General features: G+C 39.7%; 1 protein-coding gene across 4 annotated transcripts in view; it reads left to right on the top strand.

The window, feature by feature from the left end:
• Window positions 1–2,764: 2,764 nt before the first annotated feature.
• Window positions 2,765–20,405, top strand: part of SCN2A (sodium voltage-gated channel alpha subunit 2) — a 76,393-nt gene continuing 58,752 nt past the window's right edge. For all 4 annotated transcript variants that reach the window (XM_032114387.1, XM_032114392.1, XM_032114389.1 and 1 more), the window contains exon 1: window positions 2,765–3,072. The gene's annotated coding sequence lies outside the window, so the exon portion shown is untranslated. The remainder of the gene's footprint in view (window positions 3,073–20,405) is intronic.

The following is a 20,405-nucleotide window of genomic DNA, read 5'->3' as shown; positions in this document are numbered from 1 at the left end:
AGGAAAAGAAAGGGTTCCAAATACATGAAACAGCTATTTCTTTGAGGCATGTAACGACAGGCATAAATAAGTGTCTGTTGGCCAGAATAGCTCCAAGCATTGCTCCTTAAGCTTAACATCCCATGCTCTGTGGAAACTGGAGTTTGACCTTTTGCTCCATCTCTTCTGGGCAAATGTTTTTGCATGATTTAATAGAATAGTTATTTTTTTATGCAGATGACTGTTAGCCATGCTCTAAGAGGCAAAGAGAAATTTCTGGTAGAAACGAGCTCTATCAGCATGGTTGAATAAGCAGAAAAATTCTTCCAGCTATCCTAGTTTTAGGGCACTTAAAAAAAATCAGAAAATGAGATTTGTTCAATGGATATTTGTTTTCATTCCTATGAAGTTCCTATAATTACTATTAAAATGATTAATAAAACCATGAATAAACCATGTTTGTAGGTGTTGTTAGACTTCAGGAGATTTAGAATCAGCTCTGAGAGATTTGCTAGGATCTCTCTGGATCTCTTCTGAAATTTTCATAGACAAACTCTTTACTTTCTCACAGACATGCAACTGTTTGAAAGTTTGTGCCACTGAAAAATCCAGATTTTATGGCAAAATAAAAACTTAGAAAACTCCTGTGGATCTCAGCAGTTAAGTCTATTGTCTTTTACTTACTGTGGCACTTTATTGTGGTATATGTGAGATCTCATCATATCTCATTTTAATTGTACTCTTCACGGAAGACACAGAAAATCAAACCTTATTTTGCCAATGAGCTTTACCACTAAGAAGTAATTGCCATGTACCTGCAGATTAAAGAGAGTAGAAGGATAAGATTACAGAATAAACGTTTCTCTGAGTTTTTGTATTTTTTATAATGCAGCTGAAATTCATGTTTATTAACAGTACAACGTTAACTAAATTGCTACTCTACTGCTAAGAATTACATATTAGTACTATTACAAGTAATATTCATATAATCTCCAAATTTCTTGTAACAGTTTTATCTCATTTTTAGTATTACAGATTTCATTAATTCAAATGATTGTTACTTTTTCTTAGAAGTTCTTAGTTAATTTATGAAGTTTAATTAATAGTCAAAATTTTAATATTACATATTCCAATGAAATTATAATTTTGCGAAAAATACATTAAAGAAGTGACTTTAGAATTAGGCTTTAGAATATCAGCTTCAGCATTTTCGATCTCAAGTAGGCCTACATGCATTCATGGTGCATTTCCATATTTATACAAAGTTGTCAAAGTTACTCCAAAGTATCTCGTGCTGCGTGCCCTACTGGGGAGTGCGGGCACTGAGGAGCGGTGCCCGTGGAGCCAGGCCGCGCTCCAGCACCGCGGACAGCGCCCACTGCGGGTAACACTGGCGGCCCTTCGCAGGGAAGCCCCTTACAAGTATGGGTAGTATAAAGCACTACTTCAAGGAAAAAATTCCTTAAAGTCAAACTAGAGTGCATTTTTTGGTGCCAAGGGAATTTCTCAGATGCTCAGTCCATGCTCACACAATAGGTGTTTTGACCTATTATTATCACTGCTTGCACTATTTTAGTATTTTGGTGTTCTTTCAGAGTACAACATCCCATTGTAGGGCTTGAACAAGCATGAAAATGTATCATTTTCTTGGACACTCCAAGGCATTGGGATAACCGTGATGAATGGTTTAAGCTGACACAAATATCAGTCATTACTCAAACGGACAGTCTCTTCAGCTACTCCCTTGTGTTGACAACACTGATTATTGTGATCATGGATCACAAAAAGTTAGATCATGGATCCTAATTATAAATTCCACGGTTTTCATCTAGATCCATTCCTAGTTAGCTTTGCACTTTTTCCCCCCCCAGGCCCCATGTTTTGGTATGTTTAAATTTTCCTCCACAGCTGAGAATTGCTGAGCATGCAGGTGGCTGCTAGCTGTGTGATGTGACAGAGCAGGTGTATGTGATAGAAATAGAAGATAAAAGTAGAAACAGCCAGCTATATAGCATTCCAGTATAAGGTATCCTTTAGTAACACTAAATCCAACACGGCTATTATGGGAATTGTGGCTAGAGACAACTGGGGTGAGGCAGTCAACTTGTATATTAGTCTTTTACAACTAATAGTACCCAGAATACCAAAGATCTGTTCTAAGATGCTATAAAATGCAGTAGGGCCTTGGATTAAAGTAAGTAAAACAGATCACCCTAAAACCCCTTTACTGAGCAATAATGTAATGTAGATGTAGTATGGATGTGGCCAGTATAGACCTGGCTACATCCAAGCATCCATTCCTTCTGTCTTACTTTTTTGTTTTGCCCCTCTGGCTTTCAATAAATATATAAATGTCATTTATGTTTTCCGGGATCAATAATCAAAGGGGAAAAAACCAGCACTCTTATTTTCTACTGTTCTGTAGTGGAGAGTTCTGAATAAAGAATGATTTCTTAATTTCTAAACAGAACATGCATTAGTACATAGAAAAATAAAGATATCAAGCAGAACCTTGACTTTTCTGCAATTACATGTATACTGATCTATTCAAATACATTCCTCATTGTAAAAAAATTTTAAAAATTAAAGAATCATGTTGTGTAGTTTAAATCTCAATCCAGTTGTCAGGAATTGGTAAGCACTGCTCAGTGTTCCCGTATTTAAAGCTGTGTACTCGAGGGTAACGCGGTGCACAAGCTGTGCGGGGCAGGGTGTGCGGACTCCAGAGCGCTCGGTCCTGCCAGGAGGTGGAGCCAGCACGGAATCCGCTGCCGCTTCGTTTCCCCTCCCTCTCCGCTCTCCCCCCCCTCCCTTTTTTTTCCCCCACAACCAATTTTCTGATCGATGCTGGGATTCAAGGAGTGAATCTCAGAACAGGAAGCAGGCGAAGAGACTACAGAATACTGCAGAGGTTCCTTTGTTGCTTTTATGGGGAGGTTCTTTATTTCTTTCCTTTTTCATTTCAGTGAAATCAAGAGTTTACAAGCTTCTTTGCCCAGGAACCTGTACCTGCAGTAGAACGAGCGTCTCATCATCTATCTACAAGTGTATGGATATTTCTTATGCTATGATTTTTAATTCTCTTTTAATCAGGTAAGAAAACATGTATTTAATTAGAATGCTACAAACCAACAAATTCTAGCTGGTTTTTTACCAAGATTCTTCTCTTGTGGTGCCACACCTAGTTTTCAATTAATATTATAGAGCAAGAGGAGAGGAAATAATAGCCATCTTTGCCACTGCATGGATTTTTCATAGCCTTTAATTGGATCTTAGCACAATAATGAAAAATGATGTTGCTCTTTGGAGCTTTCTGGTCCTATGTTTTTTAAGCTTGCATGTTTGCAGTAAGGACTTTGAGTTTGTGATTTTCATCTTAATTGTGGTAATATGTTGCTGTTGTTTTAAGGTGGTCATCCACAAGGTGTTTTTTTTTTTCTACTGGAGGCTATATTGGTGCTGTATTCAGAATACAAATTGGAGTGTGTTTTAAAGCACACAACTGCATCCCTGGGATTGCACAATTTTTATGCAGAGATATACTGTTGCTTCTTTATACATTTTCCAGTGTGAGGCTCTCCTTTACTTCCTAAAATTTGTCTTTTTTTTCCGGGGAGGCATAGGAGATTTATAGGATTCTCCCCTCCCTCATCTCCCAAAACAGCCTCTCCCTGATGGAAGACAGAATGGAGGACTTGTCTGTGACTAAACATGGTTTTGCACTGCTGCATATACCATATGAAACACATATGTTTTGTGAATTGTTTATATATATAAGAAATGGAATTTTTATTTTAAAACTTCATTCAGTATTGCATGAGAGAGAAAAAATATTCCTTCATTATTTTTTTTAGAAGCATGATACCCACTGGGAGAGACACAGCAGAATGACTCAGGAGTGGGAAGCTCATGCAGCACCCCCTGACTCTTCTTTCAAACCTTCTGGCCTTTTCCTTACCTTCTCTTAATTACACCAATAATGCTTTTAGTCGGGAAAAACAACATGGAAATGCATTGACTTACACAGTCATAGATCAGAGAAGGGGCTCAGTAACCAGTTTGTGAAAAAATAGAGAATGTGCAATCAGTTTTTTCCCTGTTGCTTTCTATTATAAGGTGGTAAGTGGCACTTCATCAAATTTTCATGCACCTGCGTAAAGGTAAACTTTTTTTCTTTTGTGGTGATTAGTGAAGCAACAGAAAATTGCCTGTTGGGATTTGAATGCTAGATGCTGTGTTGGCTTTAGATGATTCCATAGATAGATACCTAGGAAATGCTGAGAAGGTTCATACACATTCTCGCCATCTCTGCAGGTTGCCTGCTTAGCTGGATTTTTCTGATCAATGTTTACAATATGTATATCTGGCTATGGCTCAGCCATTGCAATGTCTGAAGGTCTCTTCACTAGATGATAAAAATTCCTTCATTCTTGAACAGATCTGGAGAAACGATGAATGATCACGTCCAAATGATCTGCAATTTCCTCTGGTGATAAATGCATTAAATAATGATGCTCTCATATGTTCTATTAGGCCCCACTCAACAAAACAGGCATTTCAATGGGATGACTCACATTCTCAATATTAGGCAAGTGGGTAAATACCTGGCTCTGTTCTCATTGATTTATTAGACTGCACCAATTTCAGAGAAAAAATATTTGTAATCACAGAATTTTGCCAGTGTTCATAAAATGCCAGTTAGTAGGTCAAATGAGCATGTAGCTTCAAAGACAATCTATAGATTAACTTTTATGTTTAAAAAAATAATAATACAATCAATTGAGCTATTATGGGCCTTAAAGGAAAATATTGAAGCAGAATTCTTACAGATTTTAAGTATATTTATCGTGAACATTAGGTCTTGGGAAATAGAGGCACATAAATGGCTGTATCATGTAAAAGCATGATCCAGTTACCTTTCAGTAGGAATAAAGTTGGGTATTTCTCTAGGAGTTCAAGCAAAACTGGACCCTAAGAGAAAGCTGACCCTCCCTACCTTGTGTGAAACTTAAGTATAGGGGCTATTACAACCAAAATACTGAATTACTCTAATTGAAGTGTACTCTGTACTCATATAAGCATCAGATCTCAACAGCAGAGACCAGTGTACCCACCCTGCAGCAAGAGCAAGAGCCCAGCACCAGTTATGCTGCCAGTGCTGCTTCTTTGATTTCCTCACAGACCTTGATGAATGGATTTGTGTGGTCACTACCTGCAGCCCTGCTCCACCCCTGAGTAGCCCTAAAACTCTCCCACTAAAGCAATGGAGAGGACACTGAAATCTAACATAGTCTATCTGCTTGATTCATACCTGGTAGCAAGAAATGCAACTGTAATCCCCTGTTATGCATTCAGCTCTCGGCTGGAGCACGAAAATCTCAAGCAAGATTTTTACTGTGTTGCTTCCAACATTTTAAGGCCATAGACATGCTCCCACCAGCTTCTCCAAACCACAGTGTGTATCCTTTGCAGCTGCAGACCCTGGTCTTACACTCCCCCTGAGTGGAAGTGACCTCTCACCCATCAGAGCCCTCTTGTTCCTCTTTGCCCTTGGTCCCAGCTTGCCAAGCAGGCATCAGGAATCCCAGAGCCTCCTTTCTAGAGGCTTCCTGAAGTCACTCGAATAAATCCATTTCTTGTACCTTCTCTCATCTTGCAGACACCCATCAGTCTTAGAAATGCTGGGTTAGAAGACATTTCTGCCAATGGTCACCTGTATCTCCTGCTCCTCTGTTACTGTCTCTGAAAGACAAATAATGTACCTCCATTTCCCAGAGGTGGTAATGAGGAGAGGCAAATGATGCTGTGAATTACTAAATGCCTTTAGGATTAAAGAAAAAAAAAGATGAGGAAATTAATCATTCTGTACTCAATGCATGCTTGTGAGGATATGCTGTAAGGAAGGTTTGGGACCAAAATGCTGACAGAGGACAATTTAAAGAAACACTGAGTAACTATATTCATGCTATTCAGTTCAAATTCCAAGTTTGCAACTTCTCTAATTTTTGCCTCTGAACCTACTATTGTTCCTTTTCCAACCCCTACCTCCAACTGAAGTTAGGCTGCTTCCTCTTTCTGCCTCTGAATCTTTTGGGACCAGCAGAAGGGCTTTGCTTCCACTCCTGCTTTCAGTGTTGAGTGCCTCAGCAGCTCTCAGTATTAACTGCACTGAAGGGGCTGCTAATGTAGAAACACAGCCAACATATGGCAGCTCTCTAAGTATTTATTACAAGCTGCTAAGAAGCTTTTTCTGAGCATATCTAGAAATTATTTTAGAGAAGTGTTGAATGGCCAGATTTCAATAAATTTAAACAGGAGCAACAAGATTCAAACTCATATACTGCCTGAGCAGCCTACTTGACACAATCCAGAGTAAATAGATTGTAGCAAAAAAAAAATTGTAAAAACTGGCTGGAAATGCATTTTAATGCTGCAGTTATTACCACCCTGCTTATTAAATAAACACAAACCCAGTTTTTAATCTTCCTATTAAAAAACACAGCAACATAGATTCATCATTCTTGCCCATCATTTTTTAAACTTGTAGATTAGGAAAATAATACTTTCAAACTTTTTCCAATAAGCAGACTAGAAATGTACTTTTTCTATTAATGGTGAAGTTTTTGTTGTTATAAGCATTCAAACTGAAAGGACATATGAATCTGAAGGTTAATATTTTCTTTCTAATTCAATTGAAAGAAATATCTCACCATTTATAGTTCCATTAAAGAAATAAATCCAGTCTCAACAATTTTATTGGGCAATGCTGAATGCGTTATTAGGAGATTCACATGATGGAAACTATTATGCAAACAAAACTCTGTCAGGTTGTTCATACTATATGGAAAAAATTTAAAAATCAAAATATCAGCAATAACTTATTTTTATGTCTCTCAAGCTGAAGTTCAGTAATTGTTCTATGTAAGTTCTCTAAGGCTTTGTGTAATTGTGATCCTACTTGCTGCTTGATTCTTTGCTTGGTTTCCCTTAAACATGCTGATTTTGGCCAGATGAATCGTTCTAGCTAATGCTAGTTGGTTCTCACCATCTTTCTGGAGATCCTCACAGGTAGTTGCCATTGATGCCATTAAAAATGCAAACTACACCAAGAGGCTCATGTTCAATAAGATAATGATTGCCCCATGTGGGGCATAGCTACCTCACCTGCACAAACTGATAACATACAGCATGAGCGGGCACGTATTTAAAAATTATGAACGTCCAGGTTTTAAACATACAGCAAGCGTTCTTTTGACGTGGCCTTGTCGTGGTTTTATGCCATATGGTGCTGATCGTCTGGTCTTAAATGGAGTTGTAATGTACAGCTTTTGAGTAATTCAGATGTCAAACGACCCACTCTAGCCAAAATATTGGGTACCATTCAACACTGCAGCAAAATGAAGGATGGCAGCAGGTTCAGCCAGCCTTTAGCTTAGCACTTTGGTTTCAAAGGCAGCATTGGTGCTGTATGGAACTGTACAAGCCTACCTGATTATTTTGGCCTGCTACCTTATGACTCCATAGCTTTCTGGACACTGATACTGAATTAACTTAATTAAGGCTACAACATTTTCCCATCTACTGCTGTCATTATCTTCTCACAGCAGGGTGAGTGTTGCTTTAGTTGAATTACCAGCAGGCTTTCAGAGTGGGGCAGAAACAGTCCTCCTATCTAAATGGGTGTTAATTATACATTATTTTTTTCTATACCATCTTCACCATGTCTCACTATCCTCAGTGTAACTGCAAAATCCTCCACAGAATTTGACCCCAATGTAGTTTTGTTTGATGATAAATGAAAAATGACTCACTCTGAAATTAGGAGTCTGACTCAAGTTCTCTAAAGCAATACACTCTGTTCTAGACTCACCCATTTGTCTCAGCAGGATAACAGATATAGTAGGAGCTGGATTCCATACATGTATACAAAATGGAGACAGATACATGCAAAAAAAATTGACAGTCTGTGATCTCAAGAAAAATAGCAGTCGGAGTTTAATTAATCATAAACTGCATGGAGCAAGGTTAGAAACAAATGTCCTTTGCCTAGACACTGGGATCTGAATTTGCTGTTTAAAAATGAATTCCATAAACAGGTGCCAGCACCTGAGTATCTAAACAAACCATGTGCTTATAGGCAAGTGTATGGCAAATTTCTAAACAAATACTACAATGAAACAAGAACTCTGCCCAGGATAGTTGAAATTTGACAGCCTATATCTAAGTATGCTCATTGTATTTTGTGCATTAGTAAATATTTGTACCAACGGCAAACCAGTGGAAAATCCTACTTTTTGGGCTACAAGGCAAGCTTTGTTAGATAAGTCTTCCCTCCTGGAAGGCTCTGGCAAAGGTATTTTAACTGGCACTGCAGCACGCAAGGTCGTATCCCAAGAGTTTAACAGGTGTATTTGTAGAGTGTGTGAGCTCCATGTGTTTTCTCTTTGCTGAAAGTCAATAATGCAACCATGGAAACTAAAAGATAAGTACTTGACACCAGGCAGGATGAAAAAATCTTCCATCTGTAGTTGTGTTAACCTGAAAGCAGACATGGGGCAAACACTGCACGATTGTTTGCAGATTGAGACTTCAGTGATGGCTGCACTAACACCTTGTGCAAATGCATTCACACAGGTTAGATTTTTCAGTGCAGAGGCTGGTTTCCATTTTATAAAATGAGAAGCACCACAAAAGTGCTGACAGTAAACAGCCTCCCAAGCACCACAATAATACTACTGAAAAGTTCTCCTAGTGAAGAAATGAAAATATGCTTTGAAAGTACTGGGGAGCAGGTTGAGCTTTACTTTCCTTTAGCTTCTGGAAAATACTAATAGATGAAATGGAAAGCACAGAATTTTACTCTCAGAAGCAATGGGAAGATGGAAATCTTTAAAGTTATTAAGGAAGTCAATTTGATTAGAAAGAAATAGACTGTAAATGTTACTGGGCCACACTTATAAGAGTTACTTTTCAATAGAATAACATTTTACATCATGCAAACAGGTTTACTTTTGTAGTTATGTTTGGCTAAACATATGCAATAGTAAGAAACATTATCAAGACTTATTGTTTCAATTTTTTTTTATGGTATTTTCAGTTAGAGTTAACATTTTAAAGTGCTTCACAGAACTTAACATTTGTGACTGTAAAAAGATATTTGTGCTTTTGCCAGCGTAAGATTTTATGAATAACATGATCTTTTGATCTAAGCAAAGCTTTGGCCCTCTAAGCCAAGCCAAAGGCAGGTTACTCTCACAGAGAGAAATCTGGTACTTTACTCCACTAGTATCCTTCAGGGGAAAAAAAAATGAACATAAGCCTCACAGTATGATGATGATGATGACCTTTAATGTTGTATGAGACACTTGGGTGTTATTACTCATGCTGATATCTTGCTCTGTGGAGTGGCAGGGGCTGGGAACTCTGGAGAAGCGTTCTCCACTGCTGGGAAAGGGATTATATAGCTTTTCTCAGTATTGACCTCACTTCCAAATTAGTTCATGGATTCACACATTCTGAAAATAATCTGTCCTTAGTGAGAAAGATGAAGGATATGATGCAGAAATGGAGTGAGCTGGTGAGATGGTATAAATATTGTGAGGATGGGGAAACAGCTCTGGAATTGTGATAAGAAGAGGAAATATCATCTGGGAATCTAGAGAAGAGGGACTGATGGGCAAGAAGCAGTCAAATGTAGGGTGGGGGAAAGAGAAATTTTAGAAAGGTAAATTGAGTTTATATGAAAAAAGTAGAATACATTATAAAGGAAATATGATTTGTGTATCCATGTTTCTGTATGGAAATAAGCAGTGTGGTGTGCACAGCTCCAGTGGGAAAACCTCCTTGCTGTGGTACCGCTCCAAGTTGCAGGTGATGCTGTGAGCAAGGAAGGCTTCTACGAACTCTTTGGGGAGCTCCTGTATTCCCTCTAATCAGAACCTGTTTTGCTGGCTCAAACATAGCGGGAAAGGAAAAAACTCTTCTGAGGAAGTTTTTAATATCTGCTCTGTTGTTTATTCACACGTACCAATAAATGCAAATGGAGTATATAATAAAAACCTGTACACTTAGGAAATTATTCCGAACTAGAAAAAAATTATGGAAACTCCACTGAACAAATTTCAGTTCCAAACAGTCCAGTTACAATTGGCTGCAGTTGTGTTTTAGCTTAGGATTTTGTAGATTGTCCTCAGCAATCCTTCTTTTCCCCATAGTTGTAAAATACTATCATGAACAAGCCTCCACTCCTCCTTTTTTTTTTTTTTTTAATGTTACCTTGAAACTGAATCTGCATTTTTAAAGAAAGTGGCTGAACTTTAGAGCTGTTAATTGTTTTCTTCCTCTTATGAAAACAATCAGGAGCTCTAAAAAATTAGTTTGGGGCAGATACATGATGTAAGTATTCAGCTTTCCATTTCTGGCACATTTCTATACTTCTGTGCCACTTCTTTTTTTCTTAACATCACTACCCAGGAAAGTGATGTCCAAGTATGAAACAAGGCACCCATGTTATTGCAATAATACTTTGCCATAAGATAACTTACTAAGGTTTTCTCATTAATTTGGTGTGTTCCAGCTGAGACTCATTTTAAATCAGGGGACTGGTATAATCCACACTGTGCAGAATGTCAGAATAAACACTCATAACCATCTCCTCTCATCCTACACTTATGAATGTGCATTGCTCCCTCAGGCCTTTCAAGTTTCTTGATGGAATAGTGATACTACCTTCCTGCTCTTACTTAAGCACATGTGTCAGCCACAAGCACTTTGTCCCTCAGGATAAATTGATCCATAAAGATGTTTTTATAGTGTTCAGAATACTCTCGGTTTATGTCTTGATATGACAGTTAGGTTTTTAGGACACTATAAAAAGCAAACAGAATTGGGCCTGCAAACTGTTTTCAGGATTTTTTTAATGGCATTTCTATTTAATTGTGGGCCAATTAACTACTCTGTTTCCTTTCAGATAAAAAAAAAAAAAATCTTCTCAATTTAATAGAGACTTGTTTAATGCTTTCTAATGTTATGTATCTGACTGAGCTTTTCATTACCCAGAGAAACAAATGTGCTGGTCAGGTCACCAGGGAGTAGCGATGATATCTGCTCTCTTCCTTTGTGTGGGACGTTGAGGGGAGGAAGATGCAGCTCTAAAGTTTTCTAAGAGTTCCTGTACAATGATCTGGGAAATCCTATATAACCATTTGGCTGTGTTCTGCACAAATCACCAACCATATTACTCATCATAGGATCTAATTTCATGCTGTTTGGTTTAATTTCTCCCTTTTGGTTGCCAAGTTTTGAATATACATCCAGCCTTATGTATCTCCCACTGGTGACATCTTCATTTAAAATACATAGTTACTCAGCTGTAGACATGCCTGTAGTGTGAAGCTCTGGACAGTTGGCAGAACTTGAACTCATAATAACTATTAAAATTACAGTAATTAATATATATTGTTAAGTACTACAACAGGAACATTCAATTCTCCCCGTGTCTGTCAGTGTTTATCAGAACGCAGACCCCATATATTTTCATATGTCATTCTTGTTCTCAAACCACACATGATTCTGCTTCTCAGAACACAAAATGAGAACAATGGTAATAGGTGCAAAGTAAGTGGCTGATATTTAGTAAGGAGGTGTGGAAGTAAAGGATCTACTAAATACTTTCACATTTTAAAAATTGCATTAAAAGTATGTTAGTAAGTGGCAGAATCAAGCACTCAGTTGTGGAACACTGAATTAAGGCTGTCTTACATTCTAGGAAATCACACATATGATTTGTAGCCACCTGTGAAAACAGCAGTTGGAGTGAATTGCCTGCCATCAGGCAGTACTGAGGTACTCATCTCTCGCCCTTTCTAGTCAGTCCCAGAGACAGGCACTTCTAGGGCACAGCTTGCCTCATCGTAAGGTAGATATCTGAAACAGGTCAGAAGAGTTGCCTTTTAAAAGACCTATTTTTCTCCAGTAATATGAAAGGAGCTCAGATTGGCTTAGATGCAGATGCCAATAGATACAGGCATGTGATGCCACAGAAGGCAAAACCCTACTTGTGGCAATGCCCAGTTCCTCCAAGACAGTATACAGACCTTGCACAAAGGACAGTGCTTTTTGCCCACATAGTTAGCATCCTTTTTTTCCCCTTCCCACTAGTCACTTCTCCTGATCCCTGTGCAGCACCAATGAATCAAGGAAGCCGCTTCCAAAACAAATCTCACTGCTTTTAAGAGCTCATCCATATTGTATACGACATCAGACAGTGAACACTGCATTACAGTGACTACTGAAAAATGGACCAAAATTAAGCAGATCTCAATTCTATGCTGTCATTTCAAGTCCTTCTTCCTACAGTAATAGGTGCTTTTATTGGAGTGGTTTGTACACTATTTTAGGGAGACCATATCGACTACACATATGAATGAGTTATTGAATACATGTTTACACATACTTCACAGAGCCCTTGCCACCTTTATACTCCTTTATAAACACATTTTCACATCTTTTTGTCCATCCTTCCAATTAATTCCAGTCCACTTATCTCAGGTTTTTATTCCCTCTCTTGCCCATTCATCCCAAGCTTTTTTGCTTTCCTCCTATCTCTCCTTGCCCCATTATACTGGCTCCCCTGCTTCCCTTTTCCTTGACTGTTTCCCAGCCTGGTCTCCTTGAGGTCAAACTGATCAACCTAGATGAATTTCTTGATCATAATAATCTACAAGTCTTTAGTTTTTTCATGTCCCTCCAACCAGCCTGAAGGACTACTGTAGCCAACCTTTGAGAGAGTTGCTTTATCCAGGCAGGACAGTTCTTACACGTATCATTTCCCTGGAGGTTTCTTATGCTGCCGGTCTTCAGCCTGACCCTTTTTTCCTAAATGCCCCCTTTTCCCTTCTGTATTTCCTTCTGGGTTTTTATGGCTTTTTCTTGTTTTTGGTTTGGTTTCTTTAATAACCAACATACAGGATGATTTAGAACAAAAAGATGAAAGCATTCCCACTCCTGGGCCAGCAGAGTCCACAAAGACAGACCTCAGCTGCACAAAAATCCCCTCAGATGGACAATGAAATAGTAACAGAAAAATGCATTGTCTTTGTAATGCACAACTTTAAATCTCTGGGGTGTTCTTTCAAATGCATGCAAACTAATTTTTCAAAATTTTTCAACTCTAGGCAAGTATTATAGATACCATTCCAAAAGAAAAAGTCCAAAATTCAGAATGTGACTTATTCAGGCTTTGAAAATTGGCAGCTATAAAATTTTAAGGGGAAATATATATAATGTAACTTTTTCTTGGAAATAGTTGCTTGAGCTGAACGCTTCCCTCCAAAAATTGGTCTGAGGCAAAAATGGAAAGTTTTAGCCCCAGCACTTGAAGTTTGGCATAACCAAGCAAGGGGGGAACAAAAAAAAAGGAAAAACAGGACAGGTCAAGGTCAAGTATCTCAGTAATAAACGGTACTGTCAGCCCCACCTGCAATTAGCATGAGACATGACAACCTGTAACTAGTACCTGGCTTGGACCCATCTGCACTCTGTCCCTAAGGATATAGTAAAAACTGCTAACCCATAAACCATCATAAGACAAAAAAAATATTTAAAAGTAAATATGGGACCTCGTCTGTGACTTAATTTCCAGAATCACTGAAGCCACTTTGCTTCTGGTTTATTTGAAGTGGCACTTTACTGAAACAAAGCCAACTCTTCCATTCCAGTGGCAAAGGGAATCTGGTGGGGACCGTGCATGAGAAAGGAAGTTGTGCTGTGTAGTTGTGCTTTTTTTGTAGTTGTGCTTTTGTGTGTGTGTGATTCCCCTCTCCTTTAGAGGCCCTGAAATGTTTCCAGGTGCAGCTCCATAGTAGGGGCATGAGTAGTGCTTATGAGGAAACATTTTGTGGCATCCTGCCCTTGAAGGCTGATAGATATCCAGGGAGTTAATGCTTCTTTCAAGCTGCATTAACTCCTGCAGGATCCCCTTGGCAGCTGGTGCTGTGCAGCTGCAGGGAGCCTGTCAGTGTCAGTACAGTTCCCGTGGGGGAAATTCTCATCTGTTATCCATGGAGATATTTGTTTCCCCCATGTGGGATGGTCCTCGCACTTTCCATGCCTATTGTGTTTTGGGTTTGGAAGTTTCTCAAGAGGCAGTTGTTTGTTACTAGTCAGCTATCTTTGCAATTACAAGCCTATTTAGAAAATCCTCCGTTTAGATCCAGATTCTCTTTGTTTATTTTGCAAAGTTACAAATTGGACATGTACTTCTTCATGTCCTCTCACATATACCAAGTCAAAACTCAGGCGTTTTGGCATGTAGTGGATGAGGCTAATTTTTTATCAAAAATATACTAACAGCTTGAAATGAGTGGAGATGATGTAAAAACTGTCCCAGCACCCCACTCCCCAGGTCCGTTTCTATGGTTTTACAGTCACCGTTTCCTATTTAAAAAAGCCCCATAACACACCCGCCCACCCGGAGCAGGGGAATTGGCTGGCTGCAGGCAGTAGGCAGCATGGCCGACTCTCTGTATCCAATACAGACGGTACACAAATTTAACTGAACGAGGGATGGTGATCCCCCACTTTCTTCCCGCCCTGGTGGTAAACCGAATTCGGCTCCATCGCTGCTCAGTTCAGCTCTTGGGACAGCAGGGGGGGACCTCGTCCGGCGGTGCTCCGCTGTCCCTCACCGGTGGCTCTAGAGGAAGGGCGGGTTCCCCACAGCAGCCCCCCTGCACGTCTGCCTCTCCTGCCGTTATCTGCCCTGAACACCTGCTCCTTCCCGCCCTCCTGCTTCTCCCGTGTGACCGGGCCCGGCTGAAGCTGCCAGGGGCAGCTCTCCCTCTGGAACAGGCCGTGTGTCAGAGGAGGCTTTGCGGGAGTCTCCGCAGCCCGCGGGCGGCGGCGCTCCCCCTGCGCAGCGCGGTGCCGCAGCCGCCGGACCGGTTGCTTGGCAACCTCCCCTGGGCGCCGCGCCATTGCGGAGCCCGGCAGCTCCCCGGCCGCCTCCCCAGCCGCCTTTTCACCGGGGGCTGTCGCTTCCAGCGACACCCGGCTGCCCGTCTTCCCTCGCCGTGGCAACGGGGGGTGCCGAGGCTCAGGGCGGCGGCTCGGCTGCCGCACCTGCGGCGCCCGCCGGCGGGGCGCGCTGGGCGGTGGCGCCCGGCGGGCTCCGCCCTGCTCCCCCTGCCTCGCTCCCCCTGCCTTCTTCTTGCTGCTTTCCCCGGCTCGCCGCAGCGCCGGCGGTGTCGGCCTGTTGGCGCTGCCAGGTTACAAGGAGCGGGTGGAAGTGTTTTGTGTGGAAGTGGAAGTTGCTCGCAGCAGTTCATGGAGGTGGAGGGCTCGGTCTGTGGCCCTTTGTCCCTGGCTCGAGGGGAGCTTCACTGTCGGCTTCGCTGTCGGAGCCTGACCTGGGCTTACGTAAGCGATAGCTGGAAAGGCACAGTCTTGTTCACAGGTTGTATTTGCAACAGAAGACAGTAAGAGGCTATAAAAGTGGAATCACAGAGTATTTCCCACAGTCGCCTGTCAGTAGGTTCAGAACCGTGATATATTTTGTTCATCCAAAACTTCTAGACAGATGTTAGGGGGATGTTAGAATCTCCCCTTTACCTGGTGCCTTGTATCCAGAAGGATATAAATTATATTTGAATTTTCTGTAGCCATGCTGTAGTTAAGATTAATTGGAGATTTCATTCTAAACATCTTTACATAATGCCCATACTGGGAATGCTAAAGTCTGAATTCTGGTTTGTCAGGAAAGAAATCGCAGCATGTTTTATTAACAGCATAAGTAGTCAGCACATTCTCCAGGCATCTGGAAATATCTAGCTCATCCCATACATATGGCACTTCTGTTATCATTACATCTTTGAATTGTATCTTCATTCTCCCCACACAAACACACTAAAAATGGATATGTCTCTAGCCTGACACACAAGACTCTACTTGTGGGGATAGTTTCTCACGATGGGTATCAGGGCAAAGATTGATTTGAATAAGAGCCCACTGCAGCTAGATAGCTGAAAGGCTGTAATCACTTAATCAGCTTCATTAGAGATTTGGTGAATACTCTTGCATTGTCTTCCCACATTGCTGTTTGATTTGGAGACTACTTGTCTTTTTGTCAAGGGAAACTTGAACTGTTGTTTTGAATCTTTCTTGGGTGTAAATCAGCCTTTGTTTTTTCCTATGGTCAAGGAGCACTGGAGGAGCTCATTAAAGTCTGGCAGAAAGTTTATCTCACTGTATTAAATAAAAAAGTTAAGAATGGTATTTTCATCAAGTGAAAAATCCAAATTGTCTCATACTAGAAAGTAGGATTTAAGGGCCTCTTATCTGGAAAGACAAGTAGCTTTTTTATTCGGGCACTGACATTTGATTGAAAATCAGCAATTGTTCAAAGGACAATTTCTGATAGAAGAGGAAAACGGATTAATTTTAACAAATGCAAGTCATTTCCAGTTATTGGTTAACAGTAAGTAAAGATAACAATTAACTGATTTCTACCAATGTGTTTTTCATACTTCTTTGGAGTACATCTTGCCAGAGACCTATGGGTAGTTTCCTGAAATAAATTTTAAAGAGAGTAAGAAAATTGATTTGAAAGACCCCAAACTTTCCCAGTACTGATCTTTGTATATCTGTTTTTACATTGTATGATCCTTGCTGCACATTTTTCTTAAAACACTGTCCTGATGTCCATGTTGAAAGGAAAATTCAACAGGAATCAATCCTGGTCACCTGCTTATCTTGGAAGAGCAATCCTGAGGCTGCTGTAACTGATCCTTAGATTTGCTAGCATTTAGGCATTTTAATAACCCTTTTTGCCTTTTAATTCTGGTTATATTGGGTTCTACACCAGGCACGGGATTTGTGCTGATATTTGTTGGCTACCATTGTTAGAGCCATGTTCTGCTCCGTTGTTCAGGCTCTGGAGATCCATTTGTTCATACTCTGGTGCCTTAAGCCTTTTGATCTTGCACTTAGGTGAGGCACTCAAATTTGGAAGACACTGAAGGTAGTCAGCTAGTCCTTTGCTCTCTAAAGTAGGAGGACATCTTAAGACTCCTAATTTCTTTTCTGAAGTGTGATGGATCAACTCTTTGATCTGTCTGAAATCTGGCCATTTATTTACAGTTTTCAGCCAGACCAGTGAGCTGATCTGGCTAAAATGCAGAGGTGCAGAAATGCTCAGGCCAACACAGTGGGAAATGAGTAGGGTAAGAGTGGGTGGAAAATGCAGCTGTCCTTTCTGACAGCACTATCTCATACTGGCTTAAGGTTTCAAGTAACTGCATTTTCAAAGGTGACTTGCTAGTTATACATCCATCTAAAATGTTGGAAAATGTGTAGGAAGCTGTATTTTTATATAGCTCTTCTAAGAGCCTTTTGGAGAGATTTGTTTTGCAGGAACACCTACTGTTCAAAGTGCACAGTTCAGTACATTGATATTGGATAAAGGGACCTCTGTCTCAGCTCTGAACAGACAGTGTAGCATTGTATGAAACACACAAACCTCAAGCACAGGAAAACTGATGCTTATTTGCTGTCTAATTTCAGCAGTGGAAGAGTGAAAACGTAAATCTTAGCAGAAGTACTGCACCAGCTCTAAGCCTTCCACCTTCCAACAGGGCAATCCCATGTTATACAATCTTTGATGCAGTTCCATGGTGTGCTGACAGATCCAGAAGGGCTACAGCCCTGTGAGACAGAACAGGGTATTTCCAGCATTTATTTTACCCATGTATGAAAATAACTGTCATGTGAGATGCAAGCGAGAGAATGGATTAATATAGCTTTTCTGAACTTAATTGTTTTAATTCCCTTTTGTCAGGCTAGGGGAAAAGGAAGGCACTGGAAGGAGAGAGATGTGAGTAAAGAGAAACTGGGGACAGATCTCTCCTATTCCACACCAATGCTTCCTTAGGCACTCTTGTGCCTTTCTCTGTAAAGAAAACCTTAGGATTTCTTGCATGGGATGTAATTTTTTTCTATCCTGCAGCCCCACCGACTCTTCAAGGACTTTCTCAGCCCACAGTGATTGAAATCAAACCCTCTTTTTTTCTGCTTCTCTGGTATATAAACAATAAGCTCTTACTCCCTTGAGGCCTGGGGAGAAGCATAACAGATGAGCACAAAAAAAGAGAAACCTACACTTACTAAGACCCTAAAACAGTGAAGGCCTCTTACAAGTTTCTTGATTCTCATCCTAATCAGTTTTGCTACAAAACTCACACTCACCACTGATCTTTTTCTTCCAAGTTCTAGCATTTCTTAAAATCTTTGAAAGATTGTCATGTGTCTACTCTGTTAATTCTCTTTTTTTCACTGGTAAAAGGTTTTCCTAAGAAACCCTCTTGCTGCAGTTTAACCCACAACTTATCTGTATGCTAGGTAAAAAGAAAATTCCTTTGCTTCCTTGGAAGAGCTTTTTGGACATATAAAGACAGTCACTCTGTTTTCAATCAATCTTTTCAATGTAAAATTAAGATAGAAAGAGCTCAAATCCTACATTTCCTTGGAAGCTTTCAAATATAGGATCTCTTGGATCCTACGTTTCCTTGGATGTTTTATTTCTGTGTTCTGAATTATTTCCATATTTTTTTGAAATATAATATGCAGATTGAACATACTGCTCCAACTTGAAGAGTAGATCAGTTAACAAGTTTATAAATCCAAGTACTTGCTTTTTTTTTTCTTATAAGACTGACAGTTTTCACTCATGTTTGGTTTGTGGTGTAATAAGTACTCTAGATCTTTTCCTGCAGATCTATTGGTGGGGTTTTTCCTTATCCTTTAATTTTTCAGTTACTTATTCTTGTCTAAGTATAAAATGTAGAACTTATATATCTTGAATTGCGTCCCTTTTTGAGTCCATTTTGTTGTTTGTCAGGACATTTTAAATTCTAATACTATTCTCCTGTTTACTTGTAGCCCTCCCAGTTTCTCAAAGCTAGCAATCATGTTTTTCAGTCACCTAGATCACCATGAAAAATTTAGTAGCATAGTAAGTATTTTAAGTAGCACGGGGGGAAGAGGTGACAGGAATTTTTTATATTCAATGAATTTGATTAAATGGATACTATTTACAAGAAGAAAAAGCTCCACTTAGATCTCTTTTGCTGTTTCAATTAAAATACTATTTCATTTTAGAGCAAAAACATAATGGGGTTTTTTTTAAGATTAAGGTTCTTAGAGTAGTATTAACATATTTTGCAAACTACAGCAAGTATCACAGTAACCTACGCTTTGGTCAAAGTTGCTTGCCACTGTTATAATTTTGGGATAGATTTTGTTTAATTTATTGTTTCAGCAAAGAAGTGGAAATATGCCAATGTAATTTTCTCCTATCATAAAGTTGGAAGGCATTGTCAAAGACTGAGCAAGCTATTATACAGAAAGGACTAGATGAGCTTGATGACTGGTGTTACTGGAACGAGATGAAGCTCAGAACTATAAATGAAAAGTCATGCACTTAGGGACAATCTAATGTAGTACAGGGACACACAGCTGGAGAGTGAAACGATCACAGAACCAGAGAATGATGGCAACTTGCCAGTTGTGCATTTTAATGCTTTGCTTTGCCTTTGAACAAAGACAATTAGTTTTTGCAGATTTCTGAGGAGAAACTGGTAATCTATTTTCCTTCTGATTTTATTAATCAGGATTGTCTATAGCTGAGGGCTCCTAGGATGTCAGGAAAAGATTTGGAGATTTCTCTTGGCTCTGTCCTGTCCAAAATCATTCACCCTCATGTAGAATTTCTTTACATACGACACTGAACACTTCTTCATCTCTGCCCTTTCTATGGGCCATGTGTTTCACCAGATGATTAAAGGACAATGTCCAATTCAAGCCTTCGCACATGCCACAATAGAGGGAAGATGAATACCATTAGTGATAAAATTGTTCATAAAATGTGCCCATGGCTGTAGGTGGGAAGCTAGACAGCAGTTGGAAGTGACTTATTAGCAGAATTGCCATTCGTATTTTGTTTTTTAGGTAAATTTTGACCGTGTTCACACAATAGTTCTTAAATATAGGCTATGTTGGATTGAGTTTTGATTGATATTTTCTATTCAATTTATTAATTTTCCCTTTCTATCTCTAATAATTCTGTTACTTTTACTATAGCTCTGTGTAGTATCTAAATATTTTAATGTATTTTAAGGATTGTTACAAGCTTCTCTAGGTGTATTACTGTTGCCTCCTCTTTAGAAGTATATATATTTCTCTTTTAGACTGCAAAGATGATATTGCATTTCCTGTCTAGTCTGTCTCGCTCAAATACTTGTTCATTTTTCCTTACAGCCTAGTAAGACTGTAGACCCAAGCCCCTAAGGCAATGGGATACATTGTCCCCTGGCTATTTCCTTTTTATCTTCTCTTTTCACTGTCCTTCCTAACACTACGCATATAGATTGTAT

This window comes from Corvus moneduloides, chromosome 7 (genome assembly GCF_009650955.1).
Source record: "Corvus moneduloides isolate bCorMon1 chromosome 7, bCorMon1.pri, whole genome shotgun sequence".
Classification (NCBI taxonomy): domain Eukaryota; kingdom Metazoa; phylum Chordata; class Aves; order Passeriformes; family Corvidae; genus Corvus; species Corvus moneduloides.
This window is presented reverse-complemented; position numbering and strand designations above follow the sequence as displayed.